This window comes from Trichechus manatus, unplaced genomic scaffold (genome assembly GCF_000243295.1).
Source record: "Trichechus manatus latirostris isolate Lorelei unplaced genomic scaffold, TriManLat1.0 scaffold00041, whole genome shotgun sequence".
NCBI classification, from domain to species: Eukaryota; Metazoa; Chordata; class Mammalia; order Sirenia; family Trichechidae; genus Trichechus; species Trichechus manatus.
In genome coordinates, this window is record NW_004443977.1 from 17,768,414 (window position 1) to 17,787,350 (window position 18,937).

Consider the following 18,937-nt stretch of genomic DNA (forward strand, 5'->3'; position numbering starts at 1 on the left):
AGTGGCGGTTGGGTTTGAACCTCCAACATTTCAGTAGCAGCCGAGTGCTTTGACTACTATGCAACCAGGCCTCCTAAATATGGATATACTCACCATAGAAATTAACTTTTGCTTTGACTGGTGCACTGCTAGCCGCTGCAGCAGCAAACAGGACAGGGTGTTTTAGTCTTGACCACACTGCAAGGGAGCCGCCGTAAGAGCCACCAAATGCAACCACTTATCTTGGGTGAGGCACATTTGCTTTGTTATTTGAGTTCGGAAGTTGGCCATGTCAGCCAAGGCTTGCCTCCTGCTGAGGTAGCGGAGGCTGGCAGTACTCAGATTTCTACAATTAAAGCATAAACACACTCTGTGGCAACAATTAAAGCTGAAAACTATTTAACATCAATTAGCTTGACTATAAAGTAAAAAGGCATATTTTGAAAGAATGTGGAGTGTTGATACCAGGTCCTACCTGAAAATTTTATTAGCATAATCTTGGTGACAGTGACAAGTAAATTCAGGAACTAGCATTTGTCTCATGTTAGTTATATCATTTCCTCTTGTCACCACTGTCAAGGAGCTTCACTAGCCTGTCGTAATCCATATAATGTCCTTTTTCCATACTCTGAACTGAATCACAACTATCTAATTATTACCCTGACTCAGAGAGGAGCCCATTTTTGAAAGGGCTAAACTGCCAGTGATTTGTTTCCAAGGCATTAAGAAAACCCATAGTTAATTATAACCATTCTTTCTGGTTTGCTGCTACATCCAGACAAAGTCCTACTTGAACCGAAGTTTCTCAGTCATAAGAAAACTAAGTAAACATTTCTTATTTACTTTTCAGTGGTGTTTCTTCCAAGTTAAGGTGTCCTACAACCATAGGATGTTTTTAATTCTTATTACTAAAAGAAAAAAAATCTCCCTCCCCATGCATGATGCTATAACTAGCTGGTTATGAATTTGAAAGTAGAAAAAGGACATCAGAATAGTCACAAAGAAGAAACACAAGTGGTCAGCAAATATATGAAAACATTTAGCCTTTTCTGTTGTCAAAGTAACACAAATATGACTACTTTTCCCTCCTATTGAAGTGGTATGATTTATTCTAGTATTCTGTGTTGGCATGGATGTGATGAGGCAGGTTTCTCTTGCACACATTGTGAAAGTGGCAAGTAGTAGAATCTTTCTGGAAGCAATTTGTCATCATATAATAAGGGCTTCAAGAGGCAAAATGTTTACCTTGGCTCAGCAATTCTACTACTGAGAAGCTGTAGCAGAACATGCTAATTGTCCCCCTAATATCCACTCTTCTTTTCAGCTTTAGGTAAATAAAACCCTAAATTTTAGTAAGGCACTTGAATGCCCAGAAAAAAACACTATATATTCCAGCCACCCTTCCAGTCAGGGGTGGACTTATTGATTAATTTCAAACCAATAGGATGTAACCTGGAAAACTGTAGATAAGATGTATTGAAATACCCAATCATAGAATTTCCTCTACTTTCTAACAGCAAACTCTAGAGCAAATTCTCATATCCTTAGACTCTCCTCCAAATTGCTCAAAGTCCAAATTCTATTGTAAGTTCCTTCTAAAACTCTATTACTGAGATGCACCACATAAAGTTAATTTGGATAGCAAATCAATTATTTTCTACAGTTAATTGTTACAATAAAAGTTATTACATTCTTGAACAGCAATTTCCTTTCTTAGAGAGATTAATAAAAAAATCCTAGACTTAAAATTATTTATAGGTTATCATAGCATCATTAACACACACACACATACACACACACAAATCAAAGTTTCTAATGAAGAAATGTAAAAATAGTGGAATTACTGGACTGTCACCTCACTGTCACCTCAAAAGACATGTGACTTGGAATTCAAAAATCACTTTTGTGTAGTCACAGTTAGAAAGCAGCTGGTGAAATCTTCAATAATTATTAGTCTGTCATGAAATAAGCTACGAAAAATTATGAGTCATGTAATAAAGGTATCACTTCCTTGCCACTATTCACATTCTCAGGGTTGTAAAAAGCAATCCTTATTTCTTATTTTAATGAGAACAATAGACTTTGACATTAAATTGGATTGTTTACAACCATCAGAGCCACTTTTTAAATTTAATTCTATTTGCTTGATTTCATGTCCTAAACAGTTTATAATTGTAAGCAAGTAAGCTAAAATATATCTTTCCACTGGGGGGAGGGGAATAATAGTAGGTGGCAAGAAAAACTACTGAGGAAAAAATAGGTCTCATATTCTTGCTTCTCTCTCTGCCACTGCAGGCTGAAATTTAATACGAAATCCAGTTACCTTCGATGAGTTGTTTTAACAAAAGGATCACCTTTGTTTTCATGGGGAGAGTAATTTTAATGGTTGAAAATGCCACTGGAGTAGAAAAAAATTAATAGGTATGACATTTTGCTTAAGCATGTTCAGGAAATCCAAAGTTTCTACATGAAATTATAGAACATGAGAAATACATTTTATTCAAAGGAAATTTCATACTTTTTATCGAAAATGTTACTCCTACCCACAACCTCCACGTATAGCTTTTCTTTTTTATCATTTGAATTTTCATATATTCAACTCTCTCAAAGAGGAACGTATTTAGAGTTAACACCGCCTAAATTGAAAAGAGAGCGAGAATAGCAACAGCAATGAGAACAACCACAAAAAGAAAACTCTTAAACCTACCCTGTTGGTTGCCTGTATCCATAAAATCTGTGTTCCAGAAGTAAGCAGAAGGCACCCAGTCTCTTAGCATATGTCATCCAGGTATCATTATTTGATACCAGACGTCCCATGGCAGCCGTCTCCCCTTTGATCACCAGAAATACTGGGCCTCCAGGTTTGTGGAAATCACCATTAATGAAATATCTCTGTAAAAGTAAATATATTCTTGTAGGTCACTAACAAACCAGGCATTGTGATTTGTTTGTGGTTTCTGATAATTGGATGGCAGCATAATTTCGTTTGTTAAACCTGAGTTACTGTTCTGAGATTCCATTTAAATCGGTAACATAGTCAAGCCATTGTGCCTACACGCTGGACTAATTTATTTTTTGCTTTTGTAGCAAAACAGACATAACATCAAATTAGTCATTTCAACAATTTTTGTTATGTAAAATCCAGTAGCATAAATCACATTCACAACATGCAGCCATCATAATTTTTTTACATTTCTTGCTAATATTTCAAATTCAAATTTGGAATATGAGATTCTTATTTGATTTTATATTTAAAGCTATTTCTTTAACTCAGAAAGTTTGGGTTGCAAACTACATTAACATTGTTATTTATTTGTTATACCAATAATATACAGTGATACACACATTTTAGGATAACAGTATTGATATTAAAAGGAGCCTTAGTGACACAACAGTTAAGCATCCCATTGCTAACTGGAAGGTCTGTAGTTCGAACCCACCGGTGGCTCTTCTGCAGTAAAGTTCCAGTGATCTGTTCCAGTAAAGATTACAGCCTAGAAATCCTACCGGAAATTCTATTCTGTTGCTGTGTGTTAGAATCATCTGGATAGCAAACAAAAACATTAACAACAGCAGCAATATTAAGACTGATGGTATGCTTACTGAAAACTTTGATTTCTTTACAATTTTTATTTGTGTGTGTGTCCTTCAGATTTATCCCACAACAGACAAACATTCATAGTACTAAGTTTTCTGTTCACTTGAAATAATTCTCTTTTGTTAAGCCAGAGAATTAACAGAAAATTATCTTCATTTGTTTTATTTTATTTTCAATTTTTAATTGTTTTATTGGAAACATCTACATAATTCCAAATCTAAATCTGAAAACAAAGTACATTCAGAGAAAACTGAGATAATTTCTATTTCCTAAACAATTTACCTCCTTTCATAATATATAACAATTTTTTTACTATTTCATTACTTTTTGTTATATGTATATATATATATATATATACAGTTATTGTTATTGTTGATGTTGTTAGGTGCAATTGAGGTGATTCCAATTCTAAGAGACCCTCTATGCAACAATATGAAACACTGCCTGATTCCAAGCCATTTTCACAATCATTGTTACGCTTGAGCCCATGATTGCAGCCACTGTGCCAACCCAACTCTGTGTAGGTTTTCCTCTCTTTCACTGGTCCTCTACTCTACCAAGTATAATGTCCTTCTCCAGGGACTAGTCCCTCCTGATAATATGTCCGTAGTACATTAGATGAAGTCTAGCAATCCTTGCTTATAAGAAACATTCAGTCTGTACTTCTTCCAAGACAGATTTATTTGTTATTCTGGCAGTCCAAGGTATATTCAATATTCTTCATCAACACCATAATTCAAATACATCAATTCTTCCTCCATCTTTCTTATTCACTGTCCAGCTTTTGAATGCATATGTGGCAGTTGATAATAGCATGGCTTGGGACAGGCCCACGTTAGTACTGAAAGTGTCATCTTTGCTTTATAACACTTCAAAGAGGTCTTTTGCAGCAGATTTATCCAATGCAATACATCATTTGATTTGCTGACGGCTACTTCTATGGGCGTTGATTGTGGATCCAAGTAAAATGAAATCTTTGACAAACTTCAATTGTTTTTCTCTCTATCATGATGTTGCTTATTGGTCCAGTTGTGAGGATTTTTTTTTTTTTCTTTATGTTGAACTGTAATCCATACTGAAGGCTGTAGCCTTTGTTCTTCATCAGTAAGTGCTTCAACTTCCCTTTACTTTCATCAAGCAATATTTTTTCACCTGCATATTGTAGGTTGTTATTGAGTCTTCCTTCAATCCTTATGCCCCATTCTTCTACACATAGTCCACCTTCTCAGATTATTTGCTCAGCATACAGATTGAATAAGAATGGTGAAATGATACAACCCTGAAGCACACCTTTCCTGATATTAAATCATGTAGTATCCTCTTGTGCTGTTCTAATGACTGTCTTTTGGTTTATGTACAGGTACAGGTTCCTCATGGGCACATTAAGTGTACTGGAATTCCCATTCTTCTCAGTGTTATCCATAAACTGTTATGATCCACACAGTCAACTGCTTTTGTATAATCGATAAAACACAGATATAAGCATCTTTCTAATATTCTCTGCTTTCATCCAAGATTCATCCAACATCAGCAATGATAGTCTTCATTCCATGTCCTCTTCTGAATCCAGCTTGAATTTCTGACAGTTCCCTATTGATACACTGCTGCAACCACTTTTGAATGATCTTCAGCAAAATTTGACTTGTATATGATATTGATAAATAATTTGCACATTCTATTGGATCACCTTTCTTTGGAATGGGCACAAATATGGATCTCTTCCAGTCATCTTGGCCAGGTGAGTGTTTTCCAAATTTCTTCACAGACACAAGTGAGCACTTCCAGCATTCATTCTGTTTCTTGAAACATCTTAATTGATCTTCAGTCAATTACTAAAGCCTGTTTTTCGTCAATGCCTTTAGTGCAGCTTCGACTTTTCCTTCAGTAAAATTGGGTCTTGACCATATACTATGTATATATTTCATTTTTCTGACTTTGCTCAGCTAAGGTGCCATTACACTATTTTCACATAATTTCACATCTTGGAGATCATAACATAGCAGTACATAAAGATGTTGGAATTTTACTCACAGTCTTTTATAGCTGCATTGTATTTTTGAGTGTGGATATACTATAATAATTAAACCAGTATTTTATTGATGAATATCTGATTAATTTTCTAACTATTACTATTCTAAATGATGCAATGAATAGGCTGCGCATATATCTTTTCATATTTTTGCTAGTGTATTAATATGGTAGATATGAAAGTGGATGTAATTTTACTAATATTTCTAAATTCATTTCTGAAAATAACTCGATTTTTTTATTACTACTACCTGCTGTATGTGACAGTGCCTGTTAACCAATAGCCTAGTTAAAAGAGTGTGTTTTAAAGCTAGAAAAATGGTACTGGGAAGCAATTCATAATTGTGACCAAAGGTTTTTCCTAAGAATTCAAAAATTTAATGAAAAATCACCTGCATAAACAGGAGATCAGAACTCTTAATGATAAAATAACAAAAAGAGATGAAAACTAGTCATGCTCAGAAGATAAATAGAAGTAAAAATAAACTTCTTATAGAAATAAAAGTGCATCACATAAATGAAAAATCTAGAGGACAAGCTAGAGAAGAATTAGCAGAATAAATGAAAATGTGTTTAAATTGAATTTGAGAGAAAATTAAAACTGTGTGAATTAGACAAAAGACACTCAACACATGCGTAATTGGTGACTTTAAAGAAGAAAGATGAATCTATAGAATAGGAAAAAATGTAATTCAAAAAATTTTACAGAATAAATAGACTATGTGTCCCAAGAAATTTCATTCACTTCAAAGAAAAAGAAGGATACTTGAGGCACTGAGGCAAAAAGTCCTACAAAGGAGGTATGTATTTGGCTGGATGTAACTTGTTACATAGCAACATACAATGCTACATGAGAGTTTAGCAATGCATATGAACTCAGGGAAGAAAAATGACAACCAAGAATTATATACCTAGAAATTCAGACATCACACAAGAATTCAACATTCACAGAATATGATTCTTATAAATCCTTCTTTAAGAAGATATTGTTACAAAGGGACTGGGAGTGAAAATGAATCTATTTATATATAATACTCAGCTTAAAACAACCCTGAAGTTATGGTTATTGAATAGAACAAAATATGGAAATTAGAAACATATGCTGATCAAAAAAGGAGAAAGTGTGGAACAGAATTTTAAATTCTACTGGAATCCAGACTTTCTGGAGTCATGGAAGCTGCATGAACCCATGAAACTATTGCCCTGAGATAATCTTTAAACCTTAAACCAAAAATATCCCCTGAAGTCTTCTTAAAAACCAACAATAGTTTAGCTTAACTAGTAAAGTATGTCTGCTCTGAGCATTGTGCTCTTGAAAGATCTATCTCTATAGGCTCAAAGTGACATCAGCAACTTGAACGATTATATATGAAATTTAGTGGACAGTGAGTTTATGTTAATGGGGAAGAAACAAACTCAGAAAAAGAGGATAAGAATGGTTACACAACTCTATAATGGAATCAGTGTCAATGAATTTTTCATGTAGAAACTTGAATTTTTATATATTTGGCTGTGTATATTCTCAACAATAGCAAAATAAATAAAATAAATTATAAACATAAAAAAGAAACAGAAGGCTATAATATCACTAAGGAAAATAAGAAAATAAAAGAAAAACAGCTTCATCTTTTAAAATATCATAGAAGAACTAATAATAACAATAATAATATAGCCAGCTAATTCCATTATCTTGTCTTGTCAATTTAACTTTGGAACCATGTAAATATTTCAGGTAATTATAAGACAAAATTGAATTTTACAAAACACATTTTTAAAAATAACAAAATGAAACAAATAGACACAAATGGTATCTAATTGGTGGCATAATCAAACAGAGAGGAAAAATTCTGAGTGACTAGAAAGCTAGAAATATTACTGTACATCTTCAGTAGAATCAAGTTGGACAAATAGACTGCAAAGAAATATAAAAATATTTTCCTGTAATTATACTATTGATGATAATGTTGGTATTATTATTCTGACTGCTGTTTAAGATGACATAAAGAAAATGAGTGATTGTGTAATATTCTAAATCTACTATTCTTCATCTCCTTTTAAAATCAGATAAATAACGGGACTGAGTCAATGACTCATATTGTCTTTCCAATACAAATTGTGTCAGCATGTAACCAAATAATAAATGATAGGAATTCTCTTTTATACATGTTTTCAAGCCAATGAATGAAGAATTATAAATTTAGGATGTTGTCACTTTGTAACTTCCTATGAATTAACAGATTGAGGCATTGAGCCTCAACAACTTCTTCAATAGTAATAACACACACACACACACACACAAAAAAAAAAAAAAACACTTCAGGTATTACATATCTCTACATGAGAGAACTTGCCATTTTCTCTGAAGTAGAGTTACTCTCTCATTCCAGCAAACAAACAAACAAAAAAAAAAAACTGAATTTGATCAATCCTGTACTTCCATCGACCAAGTTATAGAAAATTTATGGAACTGCAAAACCAAACGAAACAAAAACTAATGGAAAATATTCCTCTAAAACTAAATGGTTCAGAGAAGAATGGCATTTTAGTTACCATGCTCATGGATAGGTAGACTCAAAATTGTGAAAATGACAATTCTACCCAAAGCAATTTACAAATACAGTGCAATCCCGATCCAAACACTAACAACATTGTTTAAAAAGATGGAAAAACTAATCATTAACTTTATATAGAAAGAGAAGGAGCCCCATGATCACAAAAATAGTGACCACATCATGGGAATGGTCTTTAAGGCCACAAGGGAAGGAACTGCTCCACAATATAGAAGTGATATCAGCAATAGACGTGACGAATTTATTGCACCTTACATAGGAGGCCAATGGCATAAATGATACATAATTTATGAAGGTTAAATATTACAACATTTAATGAAGAGTGCATATTGTAATGGATTACCACCAGTCTGCCATTATTTTGTGCTGTAGTGGCCTGCATGTTCCTATGATGTTGGAAATGATGCCATGGGTATTTCAAATACCAGGAGGGTCACCCATAGTGGGCAGATTTCACTGGAGCTTCCACACTAAGACAGACTAGGAAGAAAAGCTTGGCAATCTATTTCTGAAAGCCAATGAAAACCTTATGGATCACAACAGAATCGTGATCTTTCCCCCCTACATGAACTCTCCCACCTACCCAACCCTCTGGGTCACAGCTCCATATGTAGGTGTCTTAATACCCTCCAGTTTCTTCTGGAGCTTGCTCACTACTTTCTCCTGACATGCTCTATGGCTTGCATAGCGGACATAGTAAACCTATGTTGAGTGCAAGTCTTAACATCCTTTCCTTAAAAAATGGATTTAAAGTGGAGTATTCATTGTAGTATGGTTGAATAAATACCAGAATAGATAAAATTATCTTTTTTCCTCCCTCTGAATGAAAGTTTTGTGCCATTCATGTATATTCCCTCACCTTTGGGGCAGTGGTGATTCAGTGGTAGAATTTTTGCCTTCCAAGTGAGAGATCCTGGTTTGATTCCCAACAAATGCGCCTCATGTTCAGCACCACCTGTCTGTCAGTGGAGGCTTGTGTGTTACTATGATGCTGAATAGGTTTCAGTGAAACTTCCAGAATAAAAGAGACTAAAAAGAAAAGCCTAAAATATATTTCCAAAAATCAGCCAATAAAAACACTGTGGATCACAATAGTCAGACCCACAACTTATCACTAGGATGGTGCAGGACTAGCCAGTGTTTCCTTCTGCTGTGCGTGGGTCACCATGATTCAGGAGCCCACTCAGTAACAGCTAAAAACATTTTTCCTTTAAGTCACTCTACAATTTAATTTTCATCTCCACATATAATAATATATGGTCATTTATACACCTACTTTCCCAAAAAAAGCCATTTTCTCCTGGAATGAAATCCAAACCCTTTCCATGACTTGTTAGGCCCTTCACGATCTCTCACATGCTTGTCTATCTAATCTATTTTTAGGCTACTTTCCTTATCCATCATGTTCCTGGCCTCTCCCCTTCTCCGAATGTGCAAACTAAGTGTCTGACCCATGCTCATTGCTCTCTTGGAATATTCTACCTCAGCCTCCCCATGACTCCACTCGTCTTCCTTCTTTCCCATCTACTTATATGAGATGAATGCACTGTAGTTAATAATGCAAGAGGATTTAAAATGTTCAACAATAAAATACTCAAATGAAAATCTCATAAAAAACAAAACAAAGCCCATTGCTGTTGAGTCAATTCCGACTCATAGCAACCCTTTAGGACAGAGTAGAACTGTCCCATAGGGTTTCCAGGGAATGACAGGTGGATTCAAACCACTGACCTTTTGGCTAACAGCCAGACTCTTCACCACTATGCCACCAGGGTTTCTGTAAAATCTCAGAGATGTCAAAAAATTTAATGAATGACATTCATGGCTAAAAACCCAAAAATCAAACCCATTGCCACTGTGTCGTAGTGACCCTATAAGACCGAGTAAAACAGCCCTATAGGGTTTCTAAGGCTGTAATCTTTACAGAAGCAGTTTGGCACATCTTTCTCCCTCGGAGTAGCTGGTGGGTTTGAACCACCAACCTTTTGATTAGCAGCTGAGCGCTTAAGCTCTGCACCACCAGGGCTCCTCCCTTCATGGCTAGAACTCTTAAACTGAACAATAGTTTAGCTTAACTAGTAATGAAGGTCAGCCTTGAGCATTATGCTTTTTTTAAGAACTATCTATATGGCATCAAATTGACAACAACAACTTCAAAGATTAGATACAAACTTTAGGGGGTAGTGAGTTTATGTTAATGAGAAAGAAATAACTCTGTAAAGGATGGTGAGAATGTACATCTCAAAGAATATAATAACTGTCTCTAAATTGAACATGTAGAAATGGTTGAATTGGTGTATGTTTTGCTGTGTATATTCTCAACAACTACAAAATAAATAAAATTTAGGGAAAAAAACTTAAAAATCTTTACCTTTACACAAAATATCACCCAACAGAAAGGACAGAAGAATGGCACCCTGTGTTTGGAAATTTTATATCTGTACACAAAACACAAATCTGAGGAAGGAAGCTAAGTGAGGTAGTGAAAAAATGAGGAGAGAAACAGGTAAATGCAAAAAGTTATGGGAGTATTCTTTTAACAGACTGGCTTTGGATGATACTCTGCAAGTATCTTGTTTATTTACTAAAGAACTTGTGTCTGTATGAAAGTATCTTGTTTATTAACCTATTCAATTGTTTATTGCTAATCTGACTGTGTCACCCCTTCACAGAAAACCATCCAATTTGTCTCTCATCAACACTATGAATAAATGCCAATTCCTCACCCTGACTTACAAATCTGGAAGGATCAGGCACATTCCAGTTTATCAAATGTCATGGAATCCCACTTGCCCCTTTCCCAGTATCCTCCTACCACAGAGGGACTTCTTTCTGTCTATGGAACAATCAGAATTTATTCCTAACTTAGACCATTTGCACTGGCTCTTACCTCTGCAGTGAATGTCCTTTCCACTCACCTCAGCATGGTCCACTCCTTCTTCTTCTTGTTTTTTTAAGAAACATCTTTATTTTACATGACAGTACAAAATTGCATATACAATATAGAACTGTATAGTTATACATCCCCAAATGCTTGCCGACACATGCATACACACAAACGTGCTCTCAGAATCAAACTCTATTTCATTAATATGCTAAATAAAAAACAAAATTATATTTAAGCTTTCCTAAAAACATACTGTACATAAAGCTGTCAGATAATCTGAAAAACTGAGGACATCTTGAGAAGAATCTAGGCATCCCCCACACCCTCTCTCCATCCACACACAAATGGCCTTGGCAGAAAGCAAGAGGAGAATACACAGTGCAAAGCCAGGGAAGGGAGTTGCTACCATTATTCTTGATAAAGTGATATGCCTGAAACCAACTGGGAAGCATAGGATATAGGGTGTGACCCAGATTAATTCTCAAAAACAAACCACCTCAGAATAAACAGAAAATATGTGATGGAGAAGGAGGGGAGTAGAGAGAAAAAACAAGGCCTAGATTAGAAATGGCCTGTTAATGAAGTTCTAGTACCTGGAAAGGCTCAATGAGATAGGAACAAATAGGGTCACAGAAGCAGAAGTTTTCAGGGAAATAGAGATACAGAATCTTAATTTCCTGCCATTAACAAGCCAGATTGCTACTGTATACTTTAGGGATGTCATCCCATCCCCTAATCCTAGTGAGGTTCAGAAAAAGGCAGCACCAGAAGCTCAAAGCTACTTGATTCTAATTCACATCCATCTTGCCCCTGGTCTTTTGTTAACTAAATTGGCATAGGGAACAGAATACTAACTCAGAAGGTGGAAAATTCATCGTATAAAATAGAAATAGGTAAGCGCCTACAGCAGCATATGGGTGGTCTTGACACGTATTCCATTCCAAAGCTACTTTTCTGGCAGTACAAAGATAGGTATGCCTGTAGGTGTAGAGAAAGAAGGCAATTTTCTAATAAAGTTTGACAAAAAATATTTGCCATTAAATATTAAATTCCTAGGAAAGGTTCACTATATGCCCCAAATCTTCTAGTGCTCGAGGCCCATAATGTTTTTAGGAGAGAGTCACACACACTTTCTACCCAAAATGATGAGATTTATAAACTAGGAAAGTGGGTGCATAGAGTGTCTGCTCCTTATACCATGGCAGTTTACTTGAGGTTTCCTTCTTGGTCAGAGGTGGAAGAGATTTACAAATGCCAGACAAAACAGCTGCTGTAGGAGTAAAAAGGAGGCCTGCCTTGTGCAGGGGCAGCTCCATCTCTACCTCTGACACTGCTCTGAATCTTCCAGTGTACATAGTGTCATCACACTATATGCTAAACAAATCCCTTTAAAGCCAGGTACTGGCTATCCCTGGGGCCTCACTCATCAGTTTTCTCATTACTGTCTATTAGAGCACTTTCCAGCAGACACATGGCTCAGAGAGGGCCAAAGCAGTGCTTTTTCTTCCTCAGTTATTGTATTGTGCACATTTTCAGGCAATCCTAAGAAACCTTCTCTATATGTTTAATGAAATAAGAATATTTCTAGATTATGCCAGAGATTTTAAAGCTGGATCTCAAGTAAACAAAGAGAAAAGCGGGAAAATCTATATGTATTTATACATTTACACACTAACATACACTCAGCAAAGGGATATTAAAAAACATGCCTTGATCACACAATACCTACTTCATCTGGAGAGCCCTCTGTAATAAATTTCTTTTTTAAAAAATTAATTTCTTTTACATCAATAGAAAAAAAGAAATCATTTCAGATGCCATAGATTTCTAACACCACTGAGTGGACACAAAGAAGTAAATAAAGCAATGGTAATGTTGAAGAAGGGGTAAAGACAAAAACAAAAATAATTAAACACAGATGTGACAGAAAAAAAAAAAAGAACGTCTTTTAAGGCACTGGGTTAAAATACACAGAAAATCTAAAGCCAAGTTCTCCCATATTTTAATTAAGAGACACTGATTCTGGAAAGACAATTAAGAGATCCCACAAAGGTAGCGATGGGAAGGGAATGCAGGTTTATAATTAATTTCCCTGAAGCTAGGAACAAGAAATTAAGATTTAATTTTTCCTCTTTTTTGAGGAAAGGCTTAAAACCAAAATGCAAATATGGAGTCTAAAACTCCTGACATTAATACTGATTTTGCTAAAACAGCTTTATTTTAAAGTAGGCAACCATTTTAGACTCCAAGTTTCTCCTTCTCAAGTACCAACTCTGAAACAATTGTCTGGGGAATAGAAACTGGTATTTGAGCCTCTGTAATTTAAGCTGTCGATAAGTCAGCTGGAAACCCCAAAAACAGAAGATCTAAGCAACATTTTGCCACCTTCCATGGCTGATCCAGGAAGATGAGCAAAAACTTGAAATGGTATTGCCATTAGTGCATTTAACATTTATCTTCAAACTACTTCAGGGTATTCTGACCTACCATTCTCTCCATGGCAATACAGCTGGAGATTAAATTATATTCCCCTTGTCTGGATTAGAGCCCGGGTGGCACAGTGGTTCAGAACTTGGCTGCTAACCAAGTCACTCCTTGGAAACCCTATAGGGCAGTTCTACTCTGTCCTATAGGGTTGTTATGAGTCAGAATCTACTCGACGGAAATTGTTTGTTTGTTTTAATTGTCTGGGAAGTTAAATATCTATTCCAAGTAAATAAAAATGACTAAATGTTTGCTATCCACCCCTTCCCAAACATTCCCTTCCCTCCCTCCCTACTCTAGTCTCTCCTCTAACAAATTTCTCGATCTCAGAGACCTCTCATCAAAAATGACTTGGACTGTACTAGAGAATTTTGGGGATGGCAATAATAGACTCCTAGAAGAAGAGAATAATAAGAACTAAACAGTTTCCCCCAAAGTGGGAACTCTGCTATGTGCTTAGAAGGGAGTGCCCCAATCATTAGCTACCCCAGAGTAAGTGGGTGGGCCTGGATTATCTTCTGTTGAGTTATCCTCCACTCCATTACCCATATATATATACATATATACACACACACATATATATACATATATACACATACACATATATTATAAATATATATGTATATAGTATGTATATACATATATACACACACATTTTTTGAAAAAGAAATTAAAGTCAACATATGAACTAACAACATAAACAAACAATACTTGGTCCCCCTAGTTAAGCTAAGGCTCTGAAATGGTGCACATAGCAGCTTATTGTTAGCACCTGGTTCCTAAAAGGAAGCAGAATAAAGAAAAACATCACAAAGAGGAACAGGATGATCTGATAGCAGATACCAAAATTTCATCCTCACCCTTATGGAGGCCCCTCCACTGCATTTCCCCCATCATCCCCAATAGCCCTGAGTAATATCTGATTATCTGGGAAGTGCTCAGTACTAAGGTCAGTGGAGAAAACCTAGCTAAGGTGGCCAGTTTAGTGAAGAAAAATTTCAAAACTGATTTTTTTTTTTTTTTTTTTGCCTATAAACTTATAATAGCCAATTCTCTTTGTTTAATTTGATTTAGGGAGTTATGTTTTCAATCTAGTTTGAGCCCAGAATGATTCCGTACCTCCGCAAAACTGTAGCAAATTGCTAATCAAGGCAAATAGAGCCATGTTAACTGTCAAGTTTTTTTTTTTTTTGGTTTCCAAATTAAAAATGCATGTTTTCCCCATGATCACTATTAAGAAAACCATATTCTAAATAGTTATTCAAATGTTTACTCAGCACATCTCCCTCTGGTTTCTTCTTCTAATTTACAATGCAAGAAGGTCTAGAATGATGACATCCCTATTTCAAAGGCAATAATCTCTTGTAATGCAGCCTCCTCCAACTTCTCTCTCTCCATCCATATTTGCCTCTGTCATGGATTGAATTGTGTCCCCCAAAAATATAAGTATCAATCTGACTAAACCATGATTCTCAGTATTGCGTGATTGTCTACCATGTTGTCATGTGATGTGATTTCCCTGTGTGTTGTAAATCCTATCATTATAATGTAAATGAGATGGGTTAGCAGCAGTTATGTTGATGAGATATACAAGATTAGACTGTGTCTTAAGCAAATCTCTTTTGAGATATAAAAGAGAGAAGCAAACAGAGAAACATGGGGGACCTCATAGCACCGAGAAAGTAGGGCCAGGAGCAGAGCATGTCCTTTGGACCTGGGGTCTCTGCATGGAGAAGCTCCTACTCCAGGGGAAGATTGATGACAAGGACCTTCCTCCAGAGCCAACAGAGAGAGAGAGAGCCTTCCCCTGGAGCTGACATCCTGAATTTGGACTTCTAGCCTACTAGGCTGTTAGAGAATAAATTTCTCTTTGTTAAAGCCATCCACTTATGGTATTTCTGTTACAGCAGCACTAGATGACTAAGACAGTCCCATTTCCTTCTCTAAGTAAGATTCCCTGTCAGTGATGGTTATTTTTTGACCTTTTCATATATGCATATTTTGGGGGCCTTTAGCTCCTCCTCATGGAAAAATGGAGGCAACAAAATGGCCAGTCCACTCCTTCTGGATAGTCAGATTGCAGCTTATAGAAGTCATCTCCTCAGAGAGGTCTTCCTTGACCCTGATCTAAAGTAGCCACTCTCGATCAAAGAACCTCCTGGAATTTTCTCAAATGTAAGCTCCCACTCGAATGTAAACTCCACACATGCAGTTACATTGAGTGTTTTATTTTTTACAGCATCGCCAGAACCTGACGAAGTACCTGGGGAACTTTATCTCAATTCATGGGTTATACGATTTGAAAAAGAGAAAACCTGTCATAATTTACAAATGGCATGACTCTGTGCATAAAAAATATAAAGCCATTGATAAGAGAATGTAACCTATAGTTCAATAAAAACATCAGTTTACAAATATCAATCATATTCTATAATCCTGCAACATACAATTTAGAAAGAATATCATCTACAATAGCATTAGAAAAGTAACTTGTACAAGTAATGTGCTTTGTGATTAACAACACAGGACAAAAATCTTAGAATAATTTATATTTTCTATTAATTAGCTCAGATTCAAAGTTATCCCTATGAAAAAATCATTTCAATGCACTTACATTGGGATGCGTAAAGGGAGAGACTGGCTCTCATGTACTAAGATGTGATTTTGCAGGTATATTGGCTTTTTAAAAGATCATTTTAATCACTGATAAATGGTATCAAGGGAGAAAGCCAAGTATAAACTCCAGACAGTGCATGTACTTCTAGCTTTTCAGAGTACAAAAACTATGTATGCTTTGAAAATCCCTTATAAGATGATTCAAATTAAAAATAACTAAATGAAAGATACAGAAATGAGGTATATATGATTGGCAATAATTTTATTACTCACAAAATAATGTATTTTTGATTATCAATACCAAATATCCTAATTTCAAAATCAAGTAAGACATATTTAAGTTTATTCTTCAATAATACAGTTTTGTTAGGCTTATTATATTAGCCACTGAGTGGAGGTAATATTACTACTTAAAACATTAAGAAAATTGAAAGTGTGTAATTCCATAAACTGGGTCTCTGTTGTGTAAAATACAGATTACTTTATTGTCAGCATAATGAAATGACTAGTGTGAGCCTGATTCCAAGGGAAGCCTATAGCCAGTTGTGTTTTTATCCAAATTTGCATTATGGAGTGAGAGGAAGTGGCAGGTTTTCACTATGTTTTATTTGCATGTGGTTGTTAGGTGACATCGAGTTGGCTCCAACTCCTAGTGACCCTATGTACAACAGAATGAAACACTGCCAGATCCTGTGCCATCCTCATGATCATTGTTATGCTTAAGCCCATTGTTGCAGTCACTGTGTCAATCCATCTCTTTGAGGGTCTTTCTCATTTTTATTCTCTGACCTTCTACTTTACCAAGCATGATGCCCTTCTCCACAGACAGATCCCTCCTGATAACATGTCCAAAGTATGTGAGACCACCGTACACAAAAACTAATTCAAAATCGTTCAAAGACCTAAATATAAAACCAAAAACTATAAAGATCATAGAAGAAAAAATAGGGTCAAGGCTACAGGACCTAATACACAGCATAAATAGGATACAAATTGTTAACTAACAATACTCAGACACCAGAAGATAAGGTAGATAACTGGGATCTCCTAAAAATTAAACACTTATGCTCATCAAAAGACTTCAACAAAAGAGTAAAAAGAGAGCCTACAGGCTGGGAAAAATTTTTTGGCTATGACAAATCTAACAAAAGTCTAAACTCTAAAACCTGTAGGAAAATTCAACATCTGTACAACAAAAAGACAAATAATCCAATTAAAAAAGGGTCAAATGATATGAACAGACACTTCAGCAAAGAAGATATTCAGCCAGCTAACAGACAGGTGAGGAAATGCTTGAGATCACTAGCCTTTAGAGAAATGCAAATCAAAACTACAATGAGATACCATCTCACCCCAACATTACTGGCATGGATCAAAAACACAGAAAATAATAAATGTTGGAGAAGCTGCAAGGAGATTGGAACTCTTATGCACTACTGGTGGGAATGCAAAATAGTGCAACCATTTTGGAAAATGATTTTGCACTTCCTTAAAAAGCTAGAAATAGAAATACCATAAGATACAGCAATCCCTCTCCTGGGAATATATCCTGGAGAAATAACAGCCATCACACGAATAGACATATGCACACCCATGTTCATTACAGCACTATTCACAATAGCAAAAAGATGGAAACAACCTACTTGCCCATCAAAAGATGAATGGATAAACAAACTCTGGTACATGCACACAATGCAGTACTACCAACAATAAAGAACAATGATGAATCTGTGAAACATCTCACAACACGGATGAATCTGCAGGGCATTATGCTGAGTGAAATAAGTCAATCACAAAAGGAAAAATGCTGTATGAGACCACTATTATAAAAACTCATGAAAAGGTTTACACACAGAAAGAAACAATCTTTGATGGTTAGGAGGGAGGGAAGAGGTAGGGAGGGAACAACACTAACTAGACAATTGTTGTTGCTGTTAGGTGTCTTCAAGTCAGTTCTGACTTATGGCAATCCTATGTACTAACAGAAGAAAACACTGCCCAGTCCTGAGCCATCCTCATAATCATTATGCTTGAGCCCATTCTTGCAGCCAGTGTCAATCCATCTCGTTGAGAGTCTTCTTTTTCTTCCACTGACCCTCTACTTTACCAAGCATGATGTCATTCTCCAGGGATTGATCCATCCTGATAACATGTCCGAAGTATGTGAGACGTAGTCTTGCCATCCATGCTTCTAAAGAGCATTCTGGTTGTACTTCTTCCAAGACAGATCTGTTGGTTCTTTCAGCAGACCACGGTATAATATTCAATATTCTTTGCCAACACCACAATTCAAAGGAGTCAATTCTTCTTCAGTCTTCCTTATTCAGCTTCCAGCTTTCGTATGCCTATGAGACAATTGAAAACAGCATGGCGTGGGTCAGGCGCACCTTAGTATTTAAGGTGACATCTTTGTTTTCTTTAACACTTCAAAGAGGTCTCTTGCAGCAGATTTGCCCAATGCAATGTGTCGTTTAATTTCTTGACTGCTGTTCCTGTGGTGTTGATTGTGGATCTAAGAAATATGAAATCCTTGACAACTTCAATCTTTTCTCCGTTTATCATGATGCTGCTTATTGGTCCAGTTGTGAAGATTTTTGTTTTCTTTATGTTGTGGTGTAATCCATACTGAAGGCTATGGTCTATGATCTTCATCAGTAAGGGCTTCAAGTCCTCTTTACTTTTGGCAAGTAAGATTGTGTCATCTGCATAATGCAGGCTGTTAATGAGTCTTCCTCCAAACCTGATGCCCCATTCTTCTTCCTGTAGTCCAGCTCC